The following is a 12,091-nucleotide window of genomic DNA, read 5'->3' on the forward strand; positions in this document are numbered from 1 at the left end:
AAATGCGATCCATGGTGGAGGGTATGTAAGATTCAGCCCGGCCGAACTAAGGATTTCTTCTTAAAATCATTTTATTATGCGTCTGGAGTTAAGTTGTGGCTTATTAAAACTATACCGAGTATAGTCTGAATTGATCAAGAACTTAATTCGGCACAATAATTATCCCATTCGGCATAAGTTTGTGGTGAGGGTGATGTTATAAGGTGGTGTGCTATGACCTCCAATTCATACTTAGCATCAGATTTGGCCACTTTTTAATAATCCCACAAGGCCTCATTTTAAGCCATTCTGAGTATAAATTTCCAACCCCAATCTCATAATCATGAATAGAGGTAACCATGGAGGAGGTTGCCAAAATAGCGATTCAAATTTGTTCCTAATTACAATCATTTTATTACGCTGATAAATTATCAGCTTAGATGGCCATTGGAATCGGCAATCTTTTGCAAAATTTCTCAATTTAATTTCAACATCATCATCTGGCATGATAAAATGCAATGAGGTTGGTTGACGGAATGGCTGACTGGCTAATTAATCGTCGCCAGACCATTGGTGTTCGTCCCAAAGCGTGCTTATGCATTTACTCCACCTACTTATGATGTGATGTGAGAAACATTTGCTTGAAATACTTGGAAAACATGGACTACAAAATGGATGGATGGATGGAACGGACAGACGGATACGATGGACGATTTGTCGACGGGGGGACCGGTGTGACAATAAATCTGATATTGTTTTGTCATTTCGCCTGGTTAGGCTGAATGAACTAAGGCTTTGGGTGAATAATATTTCATAAAATAAAATTAATTTCATTAATTTCTACATAATCACGTACGACGAGCCGTTTGTAAGTTAAACTAACAATTATTTCGAATGGTTTCGTTTAAATGGATTTTCAGAGTTATTTGTGTCGCATTTGGGTAGGAGATGCCTATGCCTGTTACTGAATGAATGAACGAACTTTGAATGGTTTTTCTTGCATATCGAAAATTTCCCTCTGTGAACTACATAAACGTGATTTATAGAAACACTTTGCAAAGCCACTTTCCTGGGGGTAGGGGCCAATGGAGAAAATTGAAATATTAAAAACAATGTAATTCAATGTTTAGTTTCCTGTGTGTGACCATTCTCTAAAAAATTCTTAGTAATATTTCACAGTTTACTAAACCTTAGAGTTTATAATCGTTGGCATTAAGAAATCCTAACGTACTTTTTCGAATGTTTTATTTTGTTTAATATTCTGATTTGGGTTTCGGTGAGTGACGTCTAAAATGGATAAGAGAGTGTGGTCAGCGGTACGTAGTTAAATTTTTACGATATCATTCACATTTGAAGACACACATACACACACACGTTGGCTATTCGTACCTTTCCAAATAAATTTTTTAAAATGTTGTCTTAATTGCTTTTATGTGAGATTGTGTCTGTCCGACATACACATGCTGCTGGAACTTTTGTTTTAATTTAAAACAAATCACGTTCTTATTAAATAAATAAAACGTAAAAATTCTACACAAGTCGGAGAGTATATAAAACATACCAAAGGCAATAATTATTAGGAATTTGTATTTGTACAAGTCATTGTTTTAAAGCATTTTGAAATTTTCTTAACCAAATTAAGAAAAATTAAAAAAATTATTGAGAGTAGCCCGCTCCGCTGCGCCTTCTTTTACTTTATATGGAACAAAAGTTTCCTTGGAATATTTATTTTCGACAATTAAAGAGCTTTTAGTGAAATACCATGGTGGGACGTCCGTGGTCTACTCCCACATACCTTTAATTTGAGCCCCATATTTCCATAGTCGGCAAACATGACCGGCTTGGGGGGTTGATTGGGGGATGGGCGGCCACTAAGTGAGTTGGCCTTGAAAATATATATCGGATTCGTTTTCCACATTAAAAACCCTCATATTGCAATAGTCAGAAAGTACTTACTATTTGGGTGGTGTTGTGGGGGTGGGGTGGCCCCATAGACACTTTTCCCGAATATTGATATCAGATTCGTGCTCTACTCCCAAAGACCTTTCATTTGAGCCCCATATTGCTATGGTCGTAAATTTGTCCCCTTTGGGGGATGTTTTTGGGGAGAGGCGGCCTCCAAAAAACTTGGTCCCATATTTAGATATCAGATTTGTATTCTTCATTCAAATACCTTTTATTTAAGCCCCATATTCCCATGGTTAGTAAATAAGTCCTGTTTGGGGGGTGTTTTGGGAAAGGGGTGGACCCCCAGAAACGTGGTCCCACATTTGGATATCAGATTCGTATTCTACTCGCAAATACCTTTCATTTAAGTCCCATATTGCCATGGTCGGTAAATATGTCCGATTTAGGGGTGTTTTGGGGCGGTCCCCCTTGCACTTGATTCGACAATTGTATATCAGATACGTTTTCTTATCCCAAATACCTTTCATATGGGTCCCATATTGTCGTGATTGGTCTCAATATATGTTTGGTAGGTTTTAGGGTGGGGCAGCCACCCTAGGTAGCCCATCCGAAATATGGATACCAAATTTTTATTTTTAGGGTACTATATGAGAGCACACAAAATTTCGCTTAAATCGCATTATCCATCTCCGAGATCTGGCGTTTCTGAAAATTAGGGTAAGGGGGAGTAGTACCCTATTTTCACCACGGGGTCATTATGCACCATCTGTGAAAATTTCAAGAAAATCGGTTCAGCCATTTTTGAGTCTATAAGGAACACACAAACATACAAACCTACAAACAAACACAAATTGATTTTTATATATAAGATAGACGTTTATCCAAGCACGATTATTCGAGCAAGCGAACGTCTTTTTAAGCTATGTTTTCATACCGTCCATCATAGGATGGGGCATACTAATTTCGTCATTCTGTTCGTAACTCCTCGAAATATTCGCCTAAGACCCCATAAAGTATGTACATGCTTGATCTTCATGACATTTTAAGTCGATCTAGCCATGTCCGTCCGTCCGTCCATCCATTTGTCCGTCCGTCCGTCCGTCCGTCCATCCATTTGTCCGTCCGTCTGTCTGTCCAAAGCACGCTAATTTTCGAAGGAGTAAAGCTAGCCGCTTGAAATTTAGCACAAATACTTCTTATTAATGAAGGTCGGTTGGGATTGTAAATGGGCTTTATTGGTCCATGATTTGATATAGCTGCCATATAAACCGATCTTGGATATTGACTTTTATAGGGCGCAATTCTTATCCGATTTGGCTGAAATTTTACAAGAGGTATTTTATTATGACTTCCAACAACTGTGCTTAGTATGGTATAAATCGGTCCATAACCTGATATAGCTGTCATATAAACCGATCTTGGAACTTGTCTTTTGAGCCACTAGAGGGCGCAATTCCCAACCGATTTGGCTAAAATTTTACGCGACGTGTAGTGGCATGAATTCCAACAATTGTGCTAAGTATGGTCTAAATCGGTCCATAACCTCATATAGCTGCCATATAAACCGATCTTGGATCTTGACTTCTTCAGCTACTAGAGGGCGCAATTTTTAGCCGATTTGGCTTAAATTTTACACGACATGTTTTGGTATGACTTCCAACAACTCTGCTGAGTATGGTTGAAATGGAACCTTAACCGGTTAAAGCTGTCATATAAACCGATCTTAAAACTTGTCTTCTTGAGCCACTTGAGGGCGCAATTCTCATCAGATTTGGCTAAAATTGTACACGATGTGTTGTAGTATGACTTCCAACAACTGTGATAAGTATGGTCTAAATCGGTCCGTAACCTCATATAGCTGCCATAAAAACCGATTTTGGATCTTGACTTCTTCAGCCACTAGAGGGCGCAATTCTTAGCAAATTTGGCTGAAATTTCGCGTGACGTATTTTGTTATGACTTCCAACAACTGTGCTTAGTAAGGTTGAAATCGGTCCATAACCGGATATAGCTGTCATATAAACCTATCTGTGGGCTTGACTTCTTGAGCCACTAGAGAGCGCAATTCCCATCAGATTTGGCTTAAATCCTACACGACGTGTTGTGGTATGACTTCCAACAACTGTGCTAAGTATGATCTAAATCGGTCCGTAACCTCATATAGCTGCCATATAAACCGATCTTGGATCTTGACTTCTTCAGCCACTAGAGGGCGCAATTTTTTGCCGATTTGGCTGAAATTTCGCGTGACGTGTTTTGGAATGACTTTAAATACTTACTTTTACTTTAATTGGCTATGACAGAATATTTGTTCCACTAGCCGAACGTTGAATAGCGTTCCAAGCGCTTCGATCTTCTGCACTTATTTTAAAATCTCTCACACCAAGTTTCGAGGTGTCTCCCACCACTTCATCTTTCCATAGGGCTTTTGGTCTTCCCGGTTTGCGTGTACCACTGTGTTTGCCTTCAAAAGACTTCATTGCTGGAGCTTCTTCATACATTCTGACAACATGACCTAGCCAACGCAGGTCATGTTCTTATTAAATTGGCTATGACAGAATATTTGTTTCACTAGCCGAACGTAGATAGAGCGTCCCCTCTGGACGCTCAAGACGCCCTCTGCGTAATTATTATCCGATTTGGCTAAAATTCTGTACAATGAATGGAATGGACTGAACTTTTACGCAATGACTTCTACCATGTTCTCCAACACTCAAATCAATTATGGTCCCCATAGGACCATAACTTGATATAGCTCCAATTTTATAGGTACGCATTTAGCAGGCGTCTCCTCTCCGACTGGCTGGAACCTTGAGGTAAATAGATCTCAACAAGAGAGGTACGACGTTAATTACACATGGATGATATCATGGTGTAAGCTATCGAGTTGGACGACTATTCTTCTTAGTGGAGGTCGGCTTCCTGAGGATTCCAGATTTTTATACCCTACACCATATGATGGGGGTATACTAATTTCGTCATTCTGTTTGTAACACCTCGAAATATGCGTCTAAGACCCTATAAAGTATATATATTCTTGATCCTCGTGTAATTTTAAGTCGATCTAGCCTTGTCCGTCCGTCCGTCTGGCTATCGAAAGCACGCTAACTTTCGAAGGAGTAAAGCTGGCCGCTTGAAATTTTGCGCAAATACTTTTTATTAGTGTAGGTCAGTTAGTATTGTAAATGGGCCAAATCGGTCCATGTTTTGATATAGCTGCCATATAAACCGATCTTGGGTCTTGACTTCTTGAGCCTCTAGAGGGCGCAATTCTTATCCGATTTGAATGAAATTTTGCAAGACGTGTTTCGCTATGACATCTAATAACTGAACTATGGTTCAAATAGGTACATAACCTGATATAGCTGTCATATAAACCGATCTTGGGTCTTGACTTCTTGAGCCTCTAGAGCGCGCAATTCTTATCCGATAGAAATGAAATTTTGCACGACGTGTTTTGTTATAATATCCAACAACTGCGCCAAGTATGATTCAAATAGGTACATAACCTGATATAGCTGTCATATAAACCGATCTGGGGACTTGACTTCTTGAGCCTCTAGAGGGCGCAATTCTTATCCGCTTTGGCTGAAATTTTTCACGTAGTGTTTAAGTGTTACTTCCAATAGTTTTGCCAAGTATGGTTTATAATCTGATATAGCCGCCATATAAATCGATCTTCCGGTTAGACGTCTTAAGCTTCTAGAGGGCGCAATTGTTATCCGATTTGTTGGAAATTTTGTAGAGGTCATTTTGGTGTGACTTATTACTGTGCTAAGTATGGTCTAAATCGATTGATAAACTGATATATCTGCCATATAAGCCGATCTCCCAATTTGACACTCGGAGCCACTGGGGGGGCGCAATGTTTACTCGATTTGCCTGAAATTTTATTGTTAGTATTTGTTATGACTTCTACCAGCCATGACAACTTCGGTCCATATCGGTCAATAACTAAATGTTATTCATATACTGAAAAAGTAATTCAAAGAACTTGACAAATGCGTTCGGCTCGACTGAACTTTGCACGCTTTTACTTGTTTTTTTTTTTTGCGTAATGTGGAAAAATGCATTACGCATCTAACGATCACCGTCGCCTTTTGCCGCAGCTCGGTCTCTACCGGCTAAAAACCCACCTTATCTCTCGGGATTTGTCCGATGTCGCCATAATTGGTTACAATTTGGTACAGATAGGTTCAGATTTGGACATAGCTGCCATATAGACCGATCTCTCGATTTAAAGTTTTGGGACCAATAAAAGGCTTATTTATTTCCCGATTTCGCCGAAATTTGGGACAGGGAGTTGTATTGGGCCCTTCTATATTCTTCTTCAATTTGGATCAGATCGGTTCAGACCGATCTCTCGATTTAAGGTCTTGGTCCCATAAAAGCCACTTATTATCCGATTTTGCTGAAATTTGGGACAGTGAGTTGTGTTAGGCCCCTTGACATCTACTTGCAATTTGGCACAGATCGGTTCAGATTTGGATGTAGCTGCCACATAGACCGATCTCTTGATTTAAGGTCTTGACCCATAAAAGGCGGATTTTTTTGTCCAATGTCCCCGAAATTTGGGACAGTGAGTTGTGTTAGACCCCTTGACATTTTTTGCAATTTGGCCCAGATCGGTTCAGATTAAGATATAGCTATATATAGACCGATCATCCCAATTAGGGTCTTAGGCCCATAAAAGCCACATTTATTATCCGATGTTGCCGAAATTTGGGACAGTGAGTTGTGTTGAGCCCTTCGACATACTTCTGTAATTTGGCATAGATCGGTCTAGATTTGGATATAGCAGCCATATAGACCGATATCTCGATTTAAAGTTTTGGGACCCATAAAAGGCGCATTTATTGTCCAATTTCGCCGAAATTTGGGACAGGGAGTTGTGTTAGGCAATTCGGCAGCCCTCTTCAATTCGGCTCTGATCGGTCCAGATTTGGATATAGCTGCCATATAAACCGATCTCTCGATTTAAGGTCTTGGGCCCATAAAAGGCGTATTTATTGTCTTATGTCGCCGAAATTTGGAACAGGGAGTTGTGTTAGGCAATTCGGCAGCCCTCTTCAATTCGGCTCTGATCGGTCCAGATTTGGATATAGCTGCCATATAGACCGATCTCTCGATTTTAAGTCTTAGGTCCATAAAAATCACATATATAATCCGATTTCGCTGAAATTTGAAATAGTGACTTATGTTAGGCTATTCCACATCCGTATCATATATGTTTCAGATCGGTCTATATTAAGATATGTCTACCAAAAAGACCAATATTTTGGTCTACAAAATTGAATAATGACCTGTACCTATTAGACCTAGCAATATCCGTGTCGAATTTGGTCCATATCGGACCATATTTCGATAAAGCTGCTATGGAGGCATAAATTATGCAATTTTCACGGGATTATGATGAAAGATGGTTCCCATATATACTCGAGGTGGTGGGTATCCAAAGTTCGGCCCGGCCGAACCTAAGGCCTTTTTACTTGTTTTGAGTTAGGATTGGTTTATGTGGTGTTAAGACACTCTTTTCAGAATCTTCAACAAAACTTCACGTAGCGTATTTAGTTTTTGAGCTATTGGGGTGTTCCAAACTTCAAGTGAGTTCTTATCAAAATCAATGGTGACGTATGGAACAAGATAGCATTACATCGACAACTTATGCTAACACCATCAAATCATAGTAATGGCGGGTGCCCAAGCCAAAGGATCTTTGCATTCTGATCCCAATCTCAGTTAATTATAAATAACCATAAATACTGGCAGGATAATTTCTACAAGGCAATGCTGGTAAGAGAAAGAAAGAAAATAGAATAAAAGTGCTTCTTATCTAGCAATTAATATAAAATCATACCACTCTACTAATGTATATGAGTATGGGTAATGTATAAGCTTTTGATAACACTTTCCCAAGCCTTTTATGATCATTAACATTAATTAGAAACTTTTTTTCTTCTCAAATTTAAACCGTATGCATGTTAAATTATGCAGCTCAAAAGAACCCTTGCAACATTTGCTAGGTAGCTACGCTACATCCAAGGGACCCGCTTACTACAAGTAGCAGTTTGTCGGTTACCGTTTTGTATATCATTTACTCTCGTGCTACTAATTAAAGTACCCGTATGCCATATTCCCCGCCCATAGATGGCAGCGCAATAAAATTTGTATAAATTGTTATTCAACTTAAGAAGGGAAAAAAAAACCACAAACCAGGGAATAAATTATAATTTATAACCATGTCAACTCTTTACAAGAAATCTCACATTCTTGTAAAAGTCCCAAAACAATGGAAAGACAAAAATCTAATACGAAATCCAAATGACACCAATTCCAAATGAAACGGGTCACAAGAGAGTAAAAAGACCATCTAAGCAATTTCATGCTACCACCACCACCACCACCAGCAGCACCAACATTGTAGGCAACAATCGAAACAATTGAAACAATTCATTCATAATGAATGGAATTAGAAAACCAGATTTGTCCAAATCGAAATTGAAATATAAAATGCAATTAGTTTTCACTACCACCACCATCTTGGCGTTTAAGTTGATGGACGGACAGACAGACGGATATTCAAGATTGTTGCCTAACAGTACAAAATGACAAAAATCAATCTCAGGCTCTTGAGCAATGTTAAGATTTTTATAGAACACAGTTTTTAAAATAATGCATAAATTCTCCCCATTCTTCCTTCCAACTGGTTGGATTGATTATTCGTTCATAAGTTTCTTGAGTTTGTTTTTTTGGTTACTCTTTCTTATTATTCTAAATTCGATTGATTTCGTTGGTCTTTTATTCTTCCATGTATGTGGAGTATTTTGACAGAATAATCAATGCGCCCAATTTCAGATTTAAGTGCACACCCGGATGTTGACGAGTCTTTAGCATATTCGTACTCTTGAAATGTTTGAAGTGTTTGACTTTAAGTAAATGTTTCAGTAATTCCTTTGAAAATTTGTCTTCAAAACCAAAATATTGAGAAGACCAATTAACGCCACTAACATTGTTGTCGCACAGTGGTTGTAAAGAGCAAAATAATTTTCTCAGGTTGAGTTGGAAGAGTATGATATCCGAAAAGGATATTCGGGTATTCGCTGATGTCACCGTTTGGCACTTTGATAACTTTGATAGATAAATATTAAAATCCTCTTAGTTAATCCATTGCCTGAAAACAAAACGATCTTGGTATCTTATCCATTATATATTGACATACAGATTAATTGTGAGGCAGCCACTGCATCTCTGAGACTTAAGGCGATGGGAGAATGGATTGAGGATGGGAGCAGCTCATACCATCGCGGTATAATTGAGGCGACGATCAGAAACCTGAAAGGAAGGCAAGAGGTTTCCGATCGGATACCTGGGATGAACCTCGAAGTCGAGTGCGAGGCACTGCTGCCATCGGCCCGGTCTTGGATTGACGGAACCCTAGTATTACCATCTGGAAGATCATGTTACACGGATGGATCATAGCTAGAGGACAGAGTGGGCCTGAGGGTATACATTGAGAACCCCGGGACTGAGATCTGTTTTAGACAGCCTGACTATAATACGGTCCTGCAGGCGGATATCCGGGCGATCACGGAATGCCTGAAGTGGTGTGGTGCTAACGCGGGGACGTCGAGTGCGAACATCTATACCGCCAGTAAAATTGCCATAAGAGCAATAACAACCAGGACGGAAAGGTCACGAAAAGTCTTGCAGTGTTAGAAGAAGATGGCAAAATCCGCATCGTTTGGATACCGAGCCAAAACGGAGTAAGGGAAAATGAAAGGGCAGACGATTTGGCGGTGAAGGCCAGAGGACTGCCGTCAATAAACTTGGTTAACCCGAAGCCTTTCGGGTCGACGCAGTCCGAGTTAAGGGGATGGGCGACGAATGCGCATGCAATATTGTGGAACAGCGAAACGGAACGGTAAGACGGCGAAAATCCTATGGTGGGATCCAGATCGTGAGAAGACGAGGCTATTACTGAAAGGAAGCAAGAAGGAGGTCAGTAACGGGATATATATGACTACAAGCTCACATTAAAATTTTATGATCGTGAGAAGACAAGGTTAAAACTGAAAGGAAGCAAGAAGGAGGTCAGTATAACTATTGGTATCATAACGGGACACATAGGACTACAAGCTCACTTAAGTAAAATCGGTGCGGCAAGTGAAAGCATGTGTAGGGCATGCGGGGAAGATGATGAGACGTTGAAGCATTTCCTTTGTCATTGCCCAGCTTTCGGGTCTAACAGATTCCGGTACTTAGGTGGAGACACAATACCAGACATTAACCAACTTGGGGGAGTGGTATTGCAAACAATTAAGGATTTTGTAAGTAGCACGGAATTCTTAACTTAAAATTTTCTTTCTAAAGGTTACTTTATAGTTTTTAGAGCGCACAACAAGCCGATTACTGGCTTAGATGTATGTCCATAGTGGCATGGGGCGGATTAATATCTGCACCTTCTTTTCAACCTAACCTAGCGTTACCGAAATTTCAATAATGGTCATGATCTCTCTATACGAAACCATATTCTTTATCGAAAAAGTAGATAAAAAATACTCCTCCAATATCCGGAAAAACAGCCCTCATGAATTTCTTACATTCAAGAGCCCTCTCCAGATGATGCACAACACTATAAAACTCAGTACGGACCGGACAATCATAAATATATGAGTGCCGGAACTAGGTGGGATAAGTGTATCCTTAAGTATAGAGAACCCTATCCCGAAGAGTTGTGAGTGCCTTTGTATCGTGTGCACTGGACAATATAGGTGCAGGTTTGGATATACATTTTTATACCCTCCACCAAAGGTTGGGGGTATACTAATTTCGTCATTCTGTTAGTAACAATTCGAAATATGCGTCTGGAACCCCATAAAGTATATATATTCTTGATAGTCATAACATTTTAAGTCGAACTAGCCATGGCCGTCCGTCTGTCTGTCGAAAGCACTCTAACTTTCGAAGGAGTAATGCTAGCCGCTTGAACTTTTGCACAAATACTTTTTATTTGTGTAGGTCAGTTGGGATTGTAAATGGGCCAAATCGGTCCATGTTTTGATATAGCTGCCATGTAAACCGATCTTGGGTCGTGACTTCTTGAGCCTCTAGAAGGCGCAATTTTCGTCCGATTTGACTGAAATTTCACACATGATGTTTTGGTATCACTTTCAACAACTGCGTTAAGTATGGTTTAAATTGGTCCATGTTTTGATATAGCTTTCATATAAACCGATCTTGGGTCTTGACTTCTTGAGCCTCTAGAGGGCGCAATTCTCGTCCGATTTGACTGAAATTTCACACGTGGTGTTTTGATATCACTTTTAATAACTACGATAGGTATGGTGCAAATCGGACTATGTTTTGATATAGCTGCCATATAAACCCATCTTGGGTCTTGACTTCTTGAGCCTCTAGAGGGCGCAATTCTAGTCCGATTTGGCTAAAATTTTGCATGAGGTGTTTTGCTATGACTTTCAACAACTGCGTTTAGTATGGTTCAAATTGGTCCATGTTTTGATATGGCTGCCATATAAACCGATCTTGGGTCGTGAATTCTTGAGCCTCTAGAGGGCCCAATTTTCGTCCGATTTGACTGAAATTTTGCACGTAGTGTTTTGGTATCACTTCCAATAACTGTTTTAAGTATGATTCAAATCGGTTAATAGGTATAGCTGCCATATAAACCGATCTTGGATTTTGACTTCTTGATCCCATAGATCCCGCAATTCTCTCCCGATTTGGCTGAAATTTCGCATGAGGTGTTTTGTTATGACTTCCAACAACTGTGCTAAGAATGTCGCAAATCGGTACATTACCTGATATAGCTGCCATATAAATCGAACTGGGATCTTGACTTCTTGAGCCTCTAGGAGGCGCAATTCGGATGAGAATTTGGAAGGAATTTTGCACAACGACTTCTCTAATGACCTTTTACATACGTGTCTAATATGGTCCGAATCTATCAATAGCTTGATGCAGCTCTCACATAAACCTCTCTCCCGACTTTGCTTCTTGAGCCCCTACAAGGCACAATCCTTATCCGAATGAACTGAAATATTTCACAATGACTTCTACAAGGTTCAGCATTCATTTATAATCCGAATCGGACTATAACTTGATATAGCTCCAATAGCTTAACAGTTCTTATTCAATATTCTTTGTTTGCCTGAAGAGAGATATTGCGCATAGAACTCGACAAATG

Source organism: Stomoxys calcitrans, chromosome 5, assembly GCF_963082655.1.
Source record: "Stomoxys calcitrans chromosome 5, idStoCalc2.1, whole genome shotgun sequence".
In the NCBI taxonomy this organism is placed as follows: Eukaryota; Metazoa; Arthropoda; class Insecta; order Diptera; family Muscidae; genus Stomoxys; species Stomoxys calcitrans.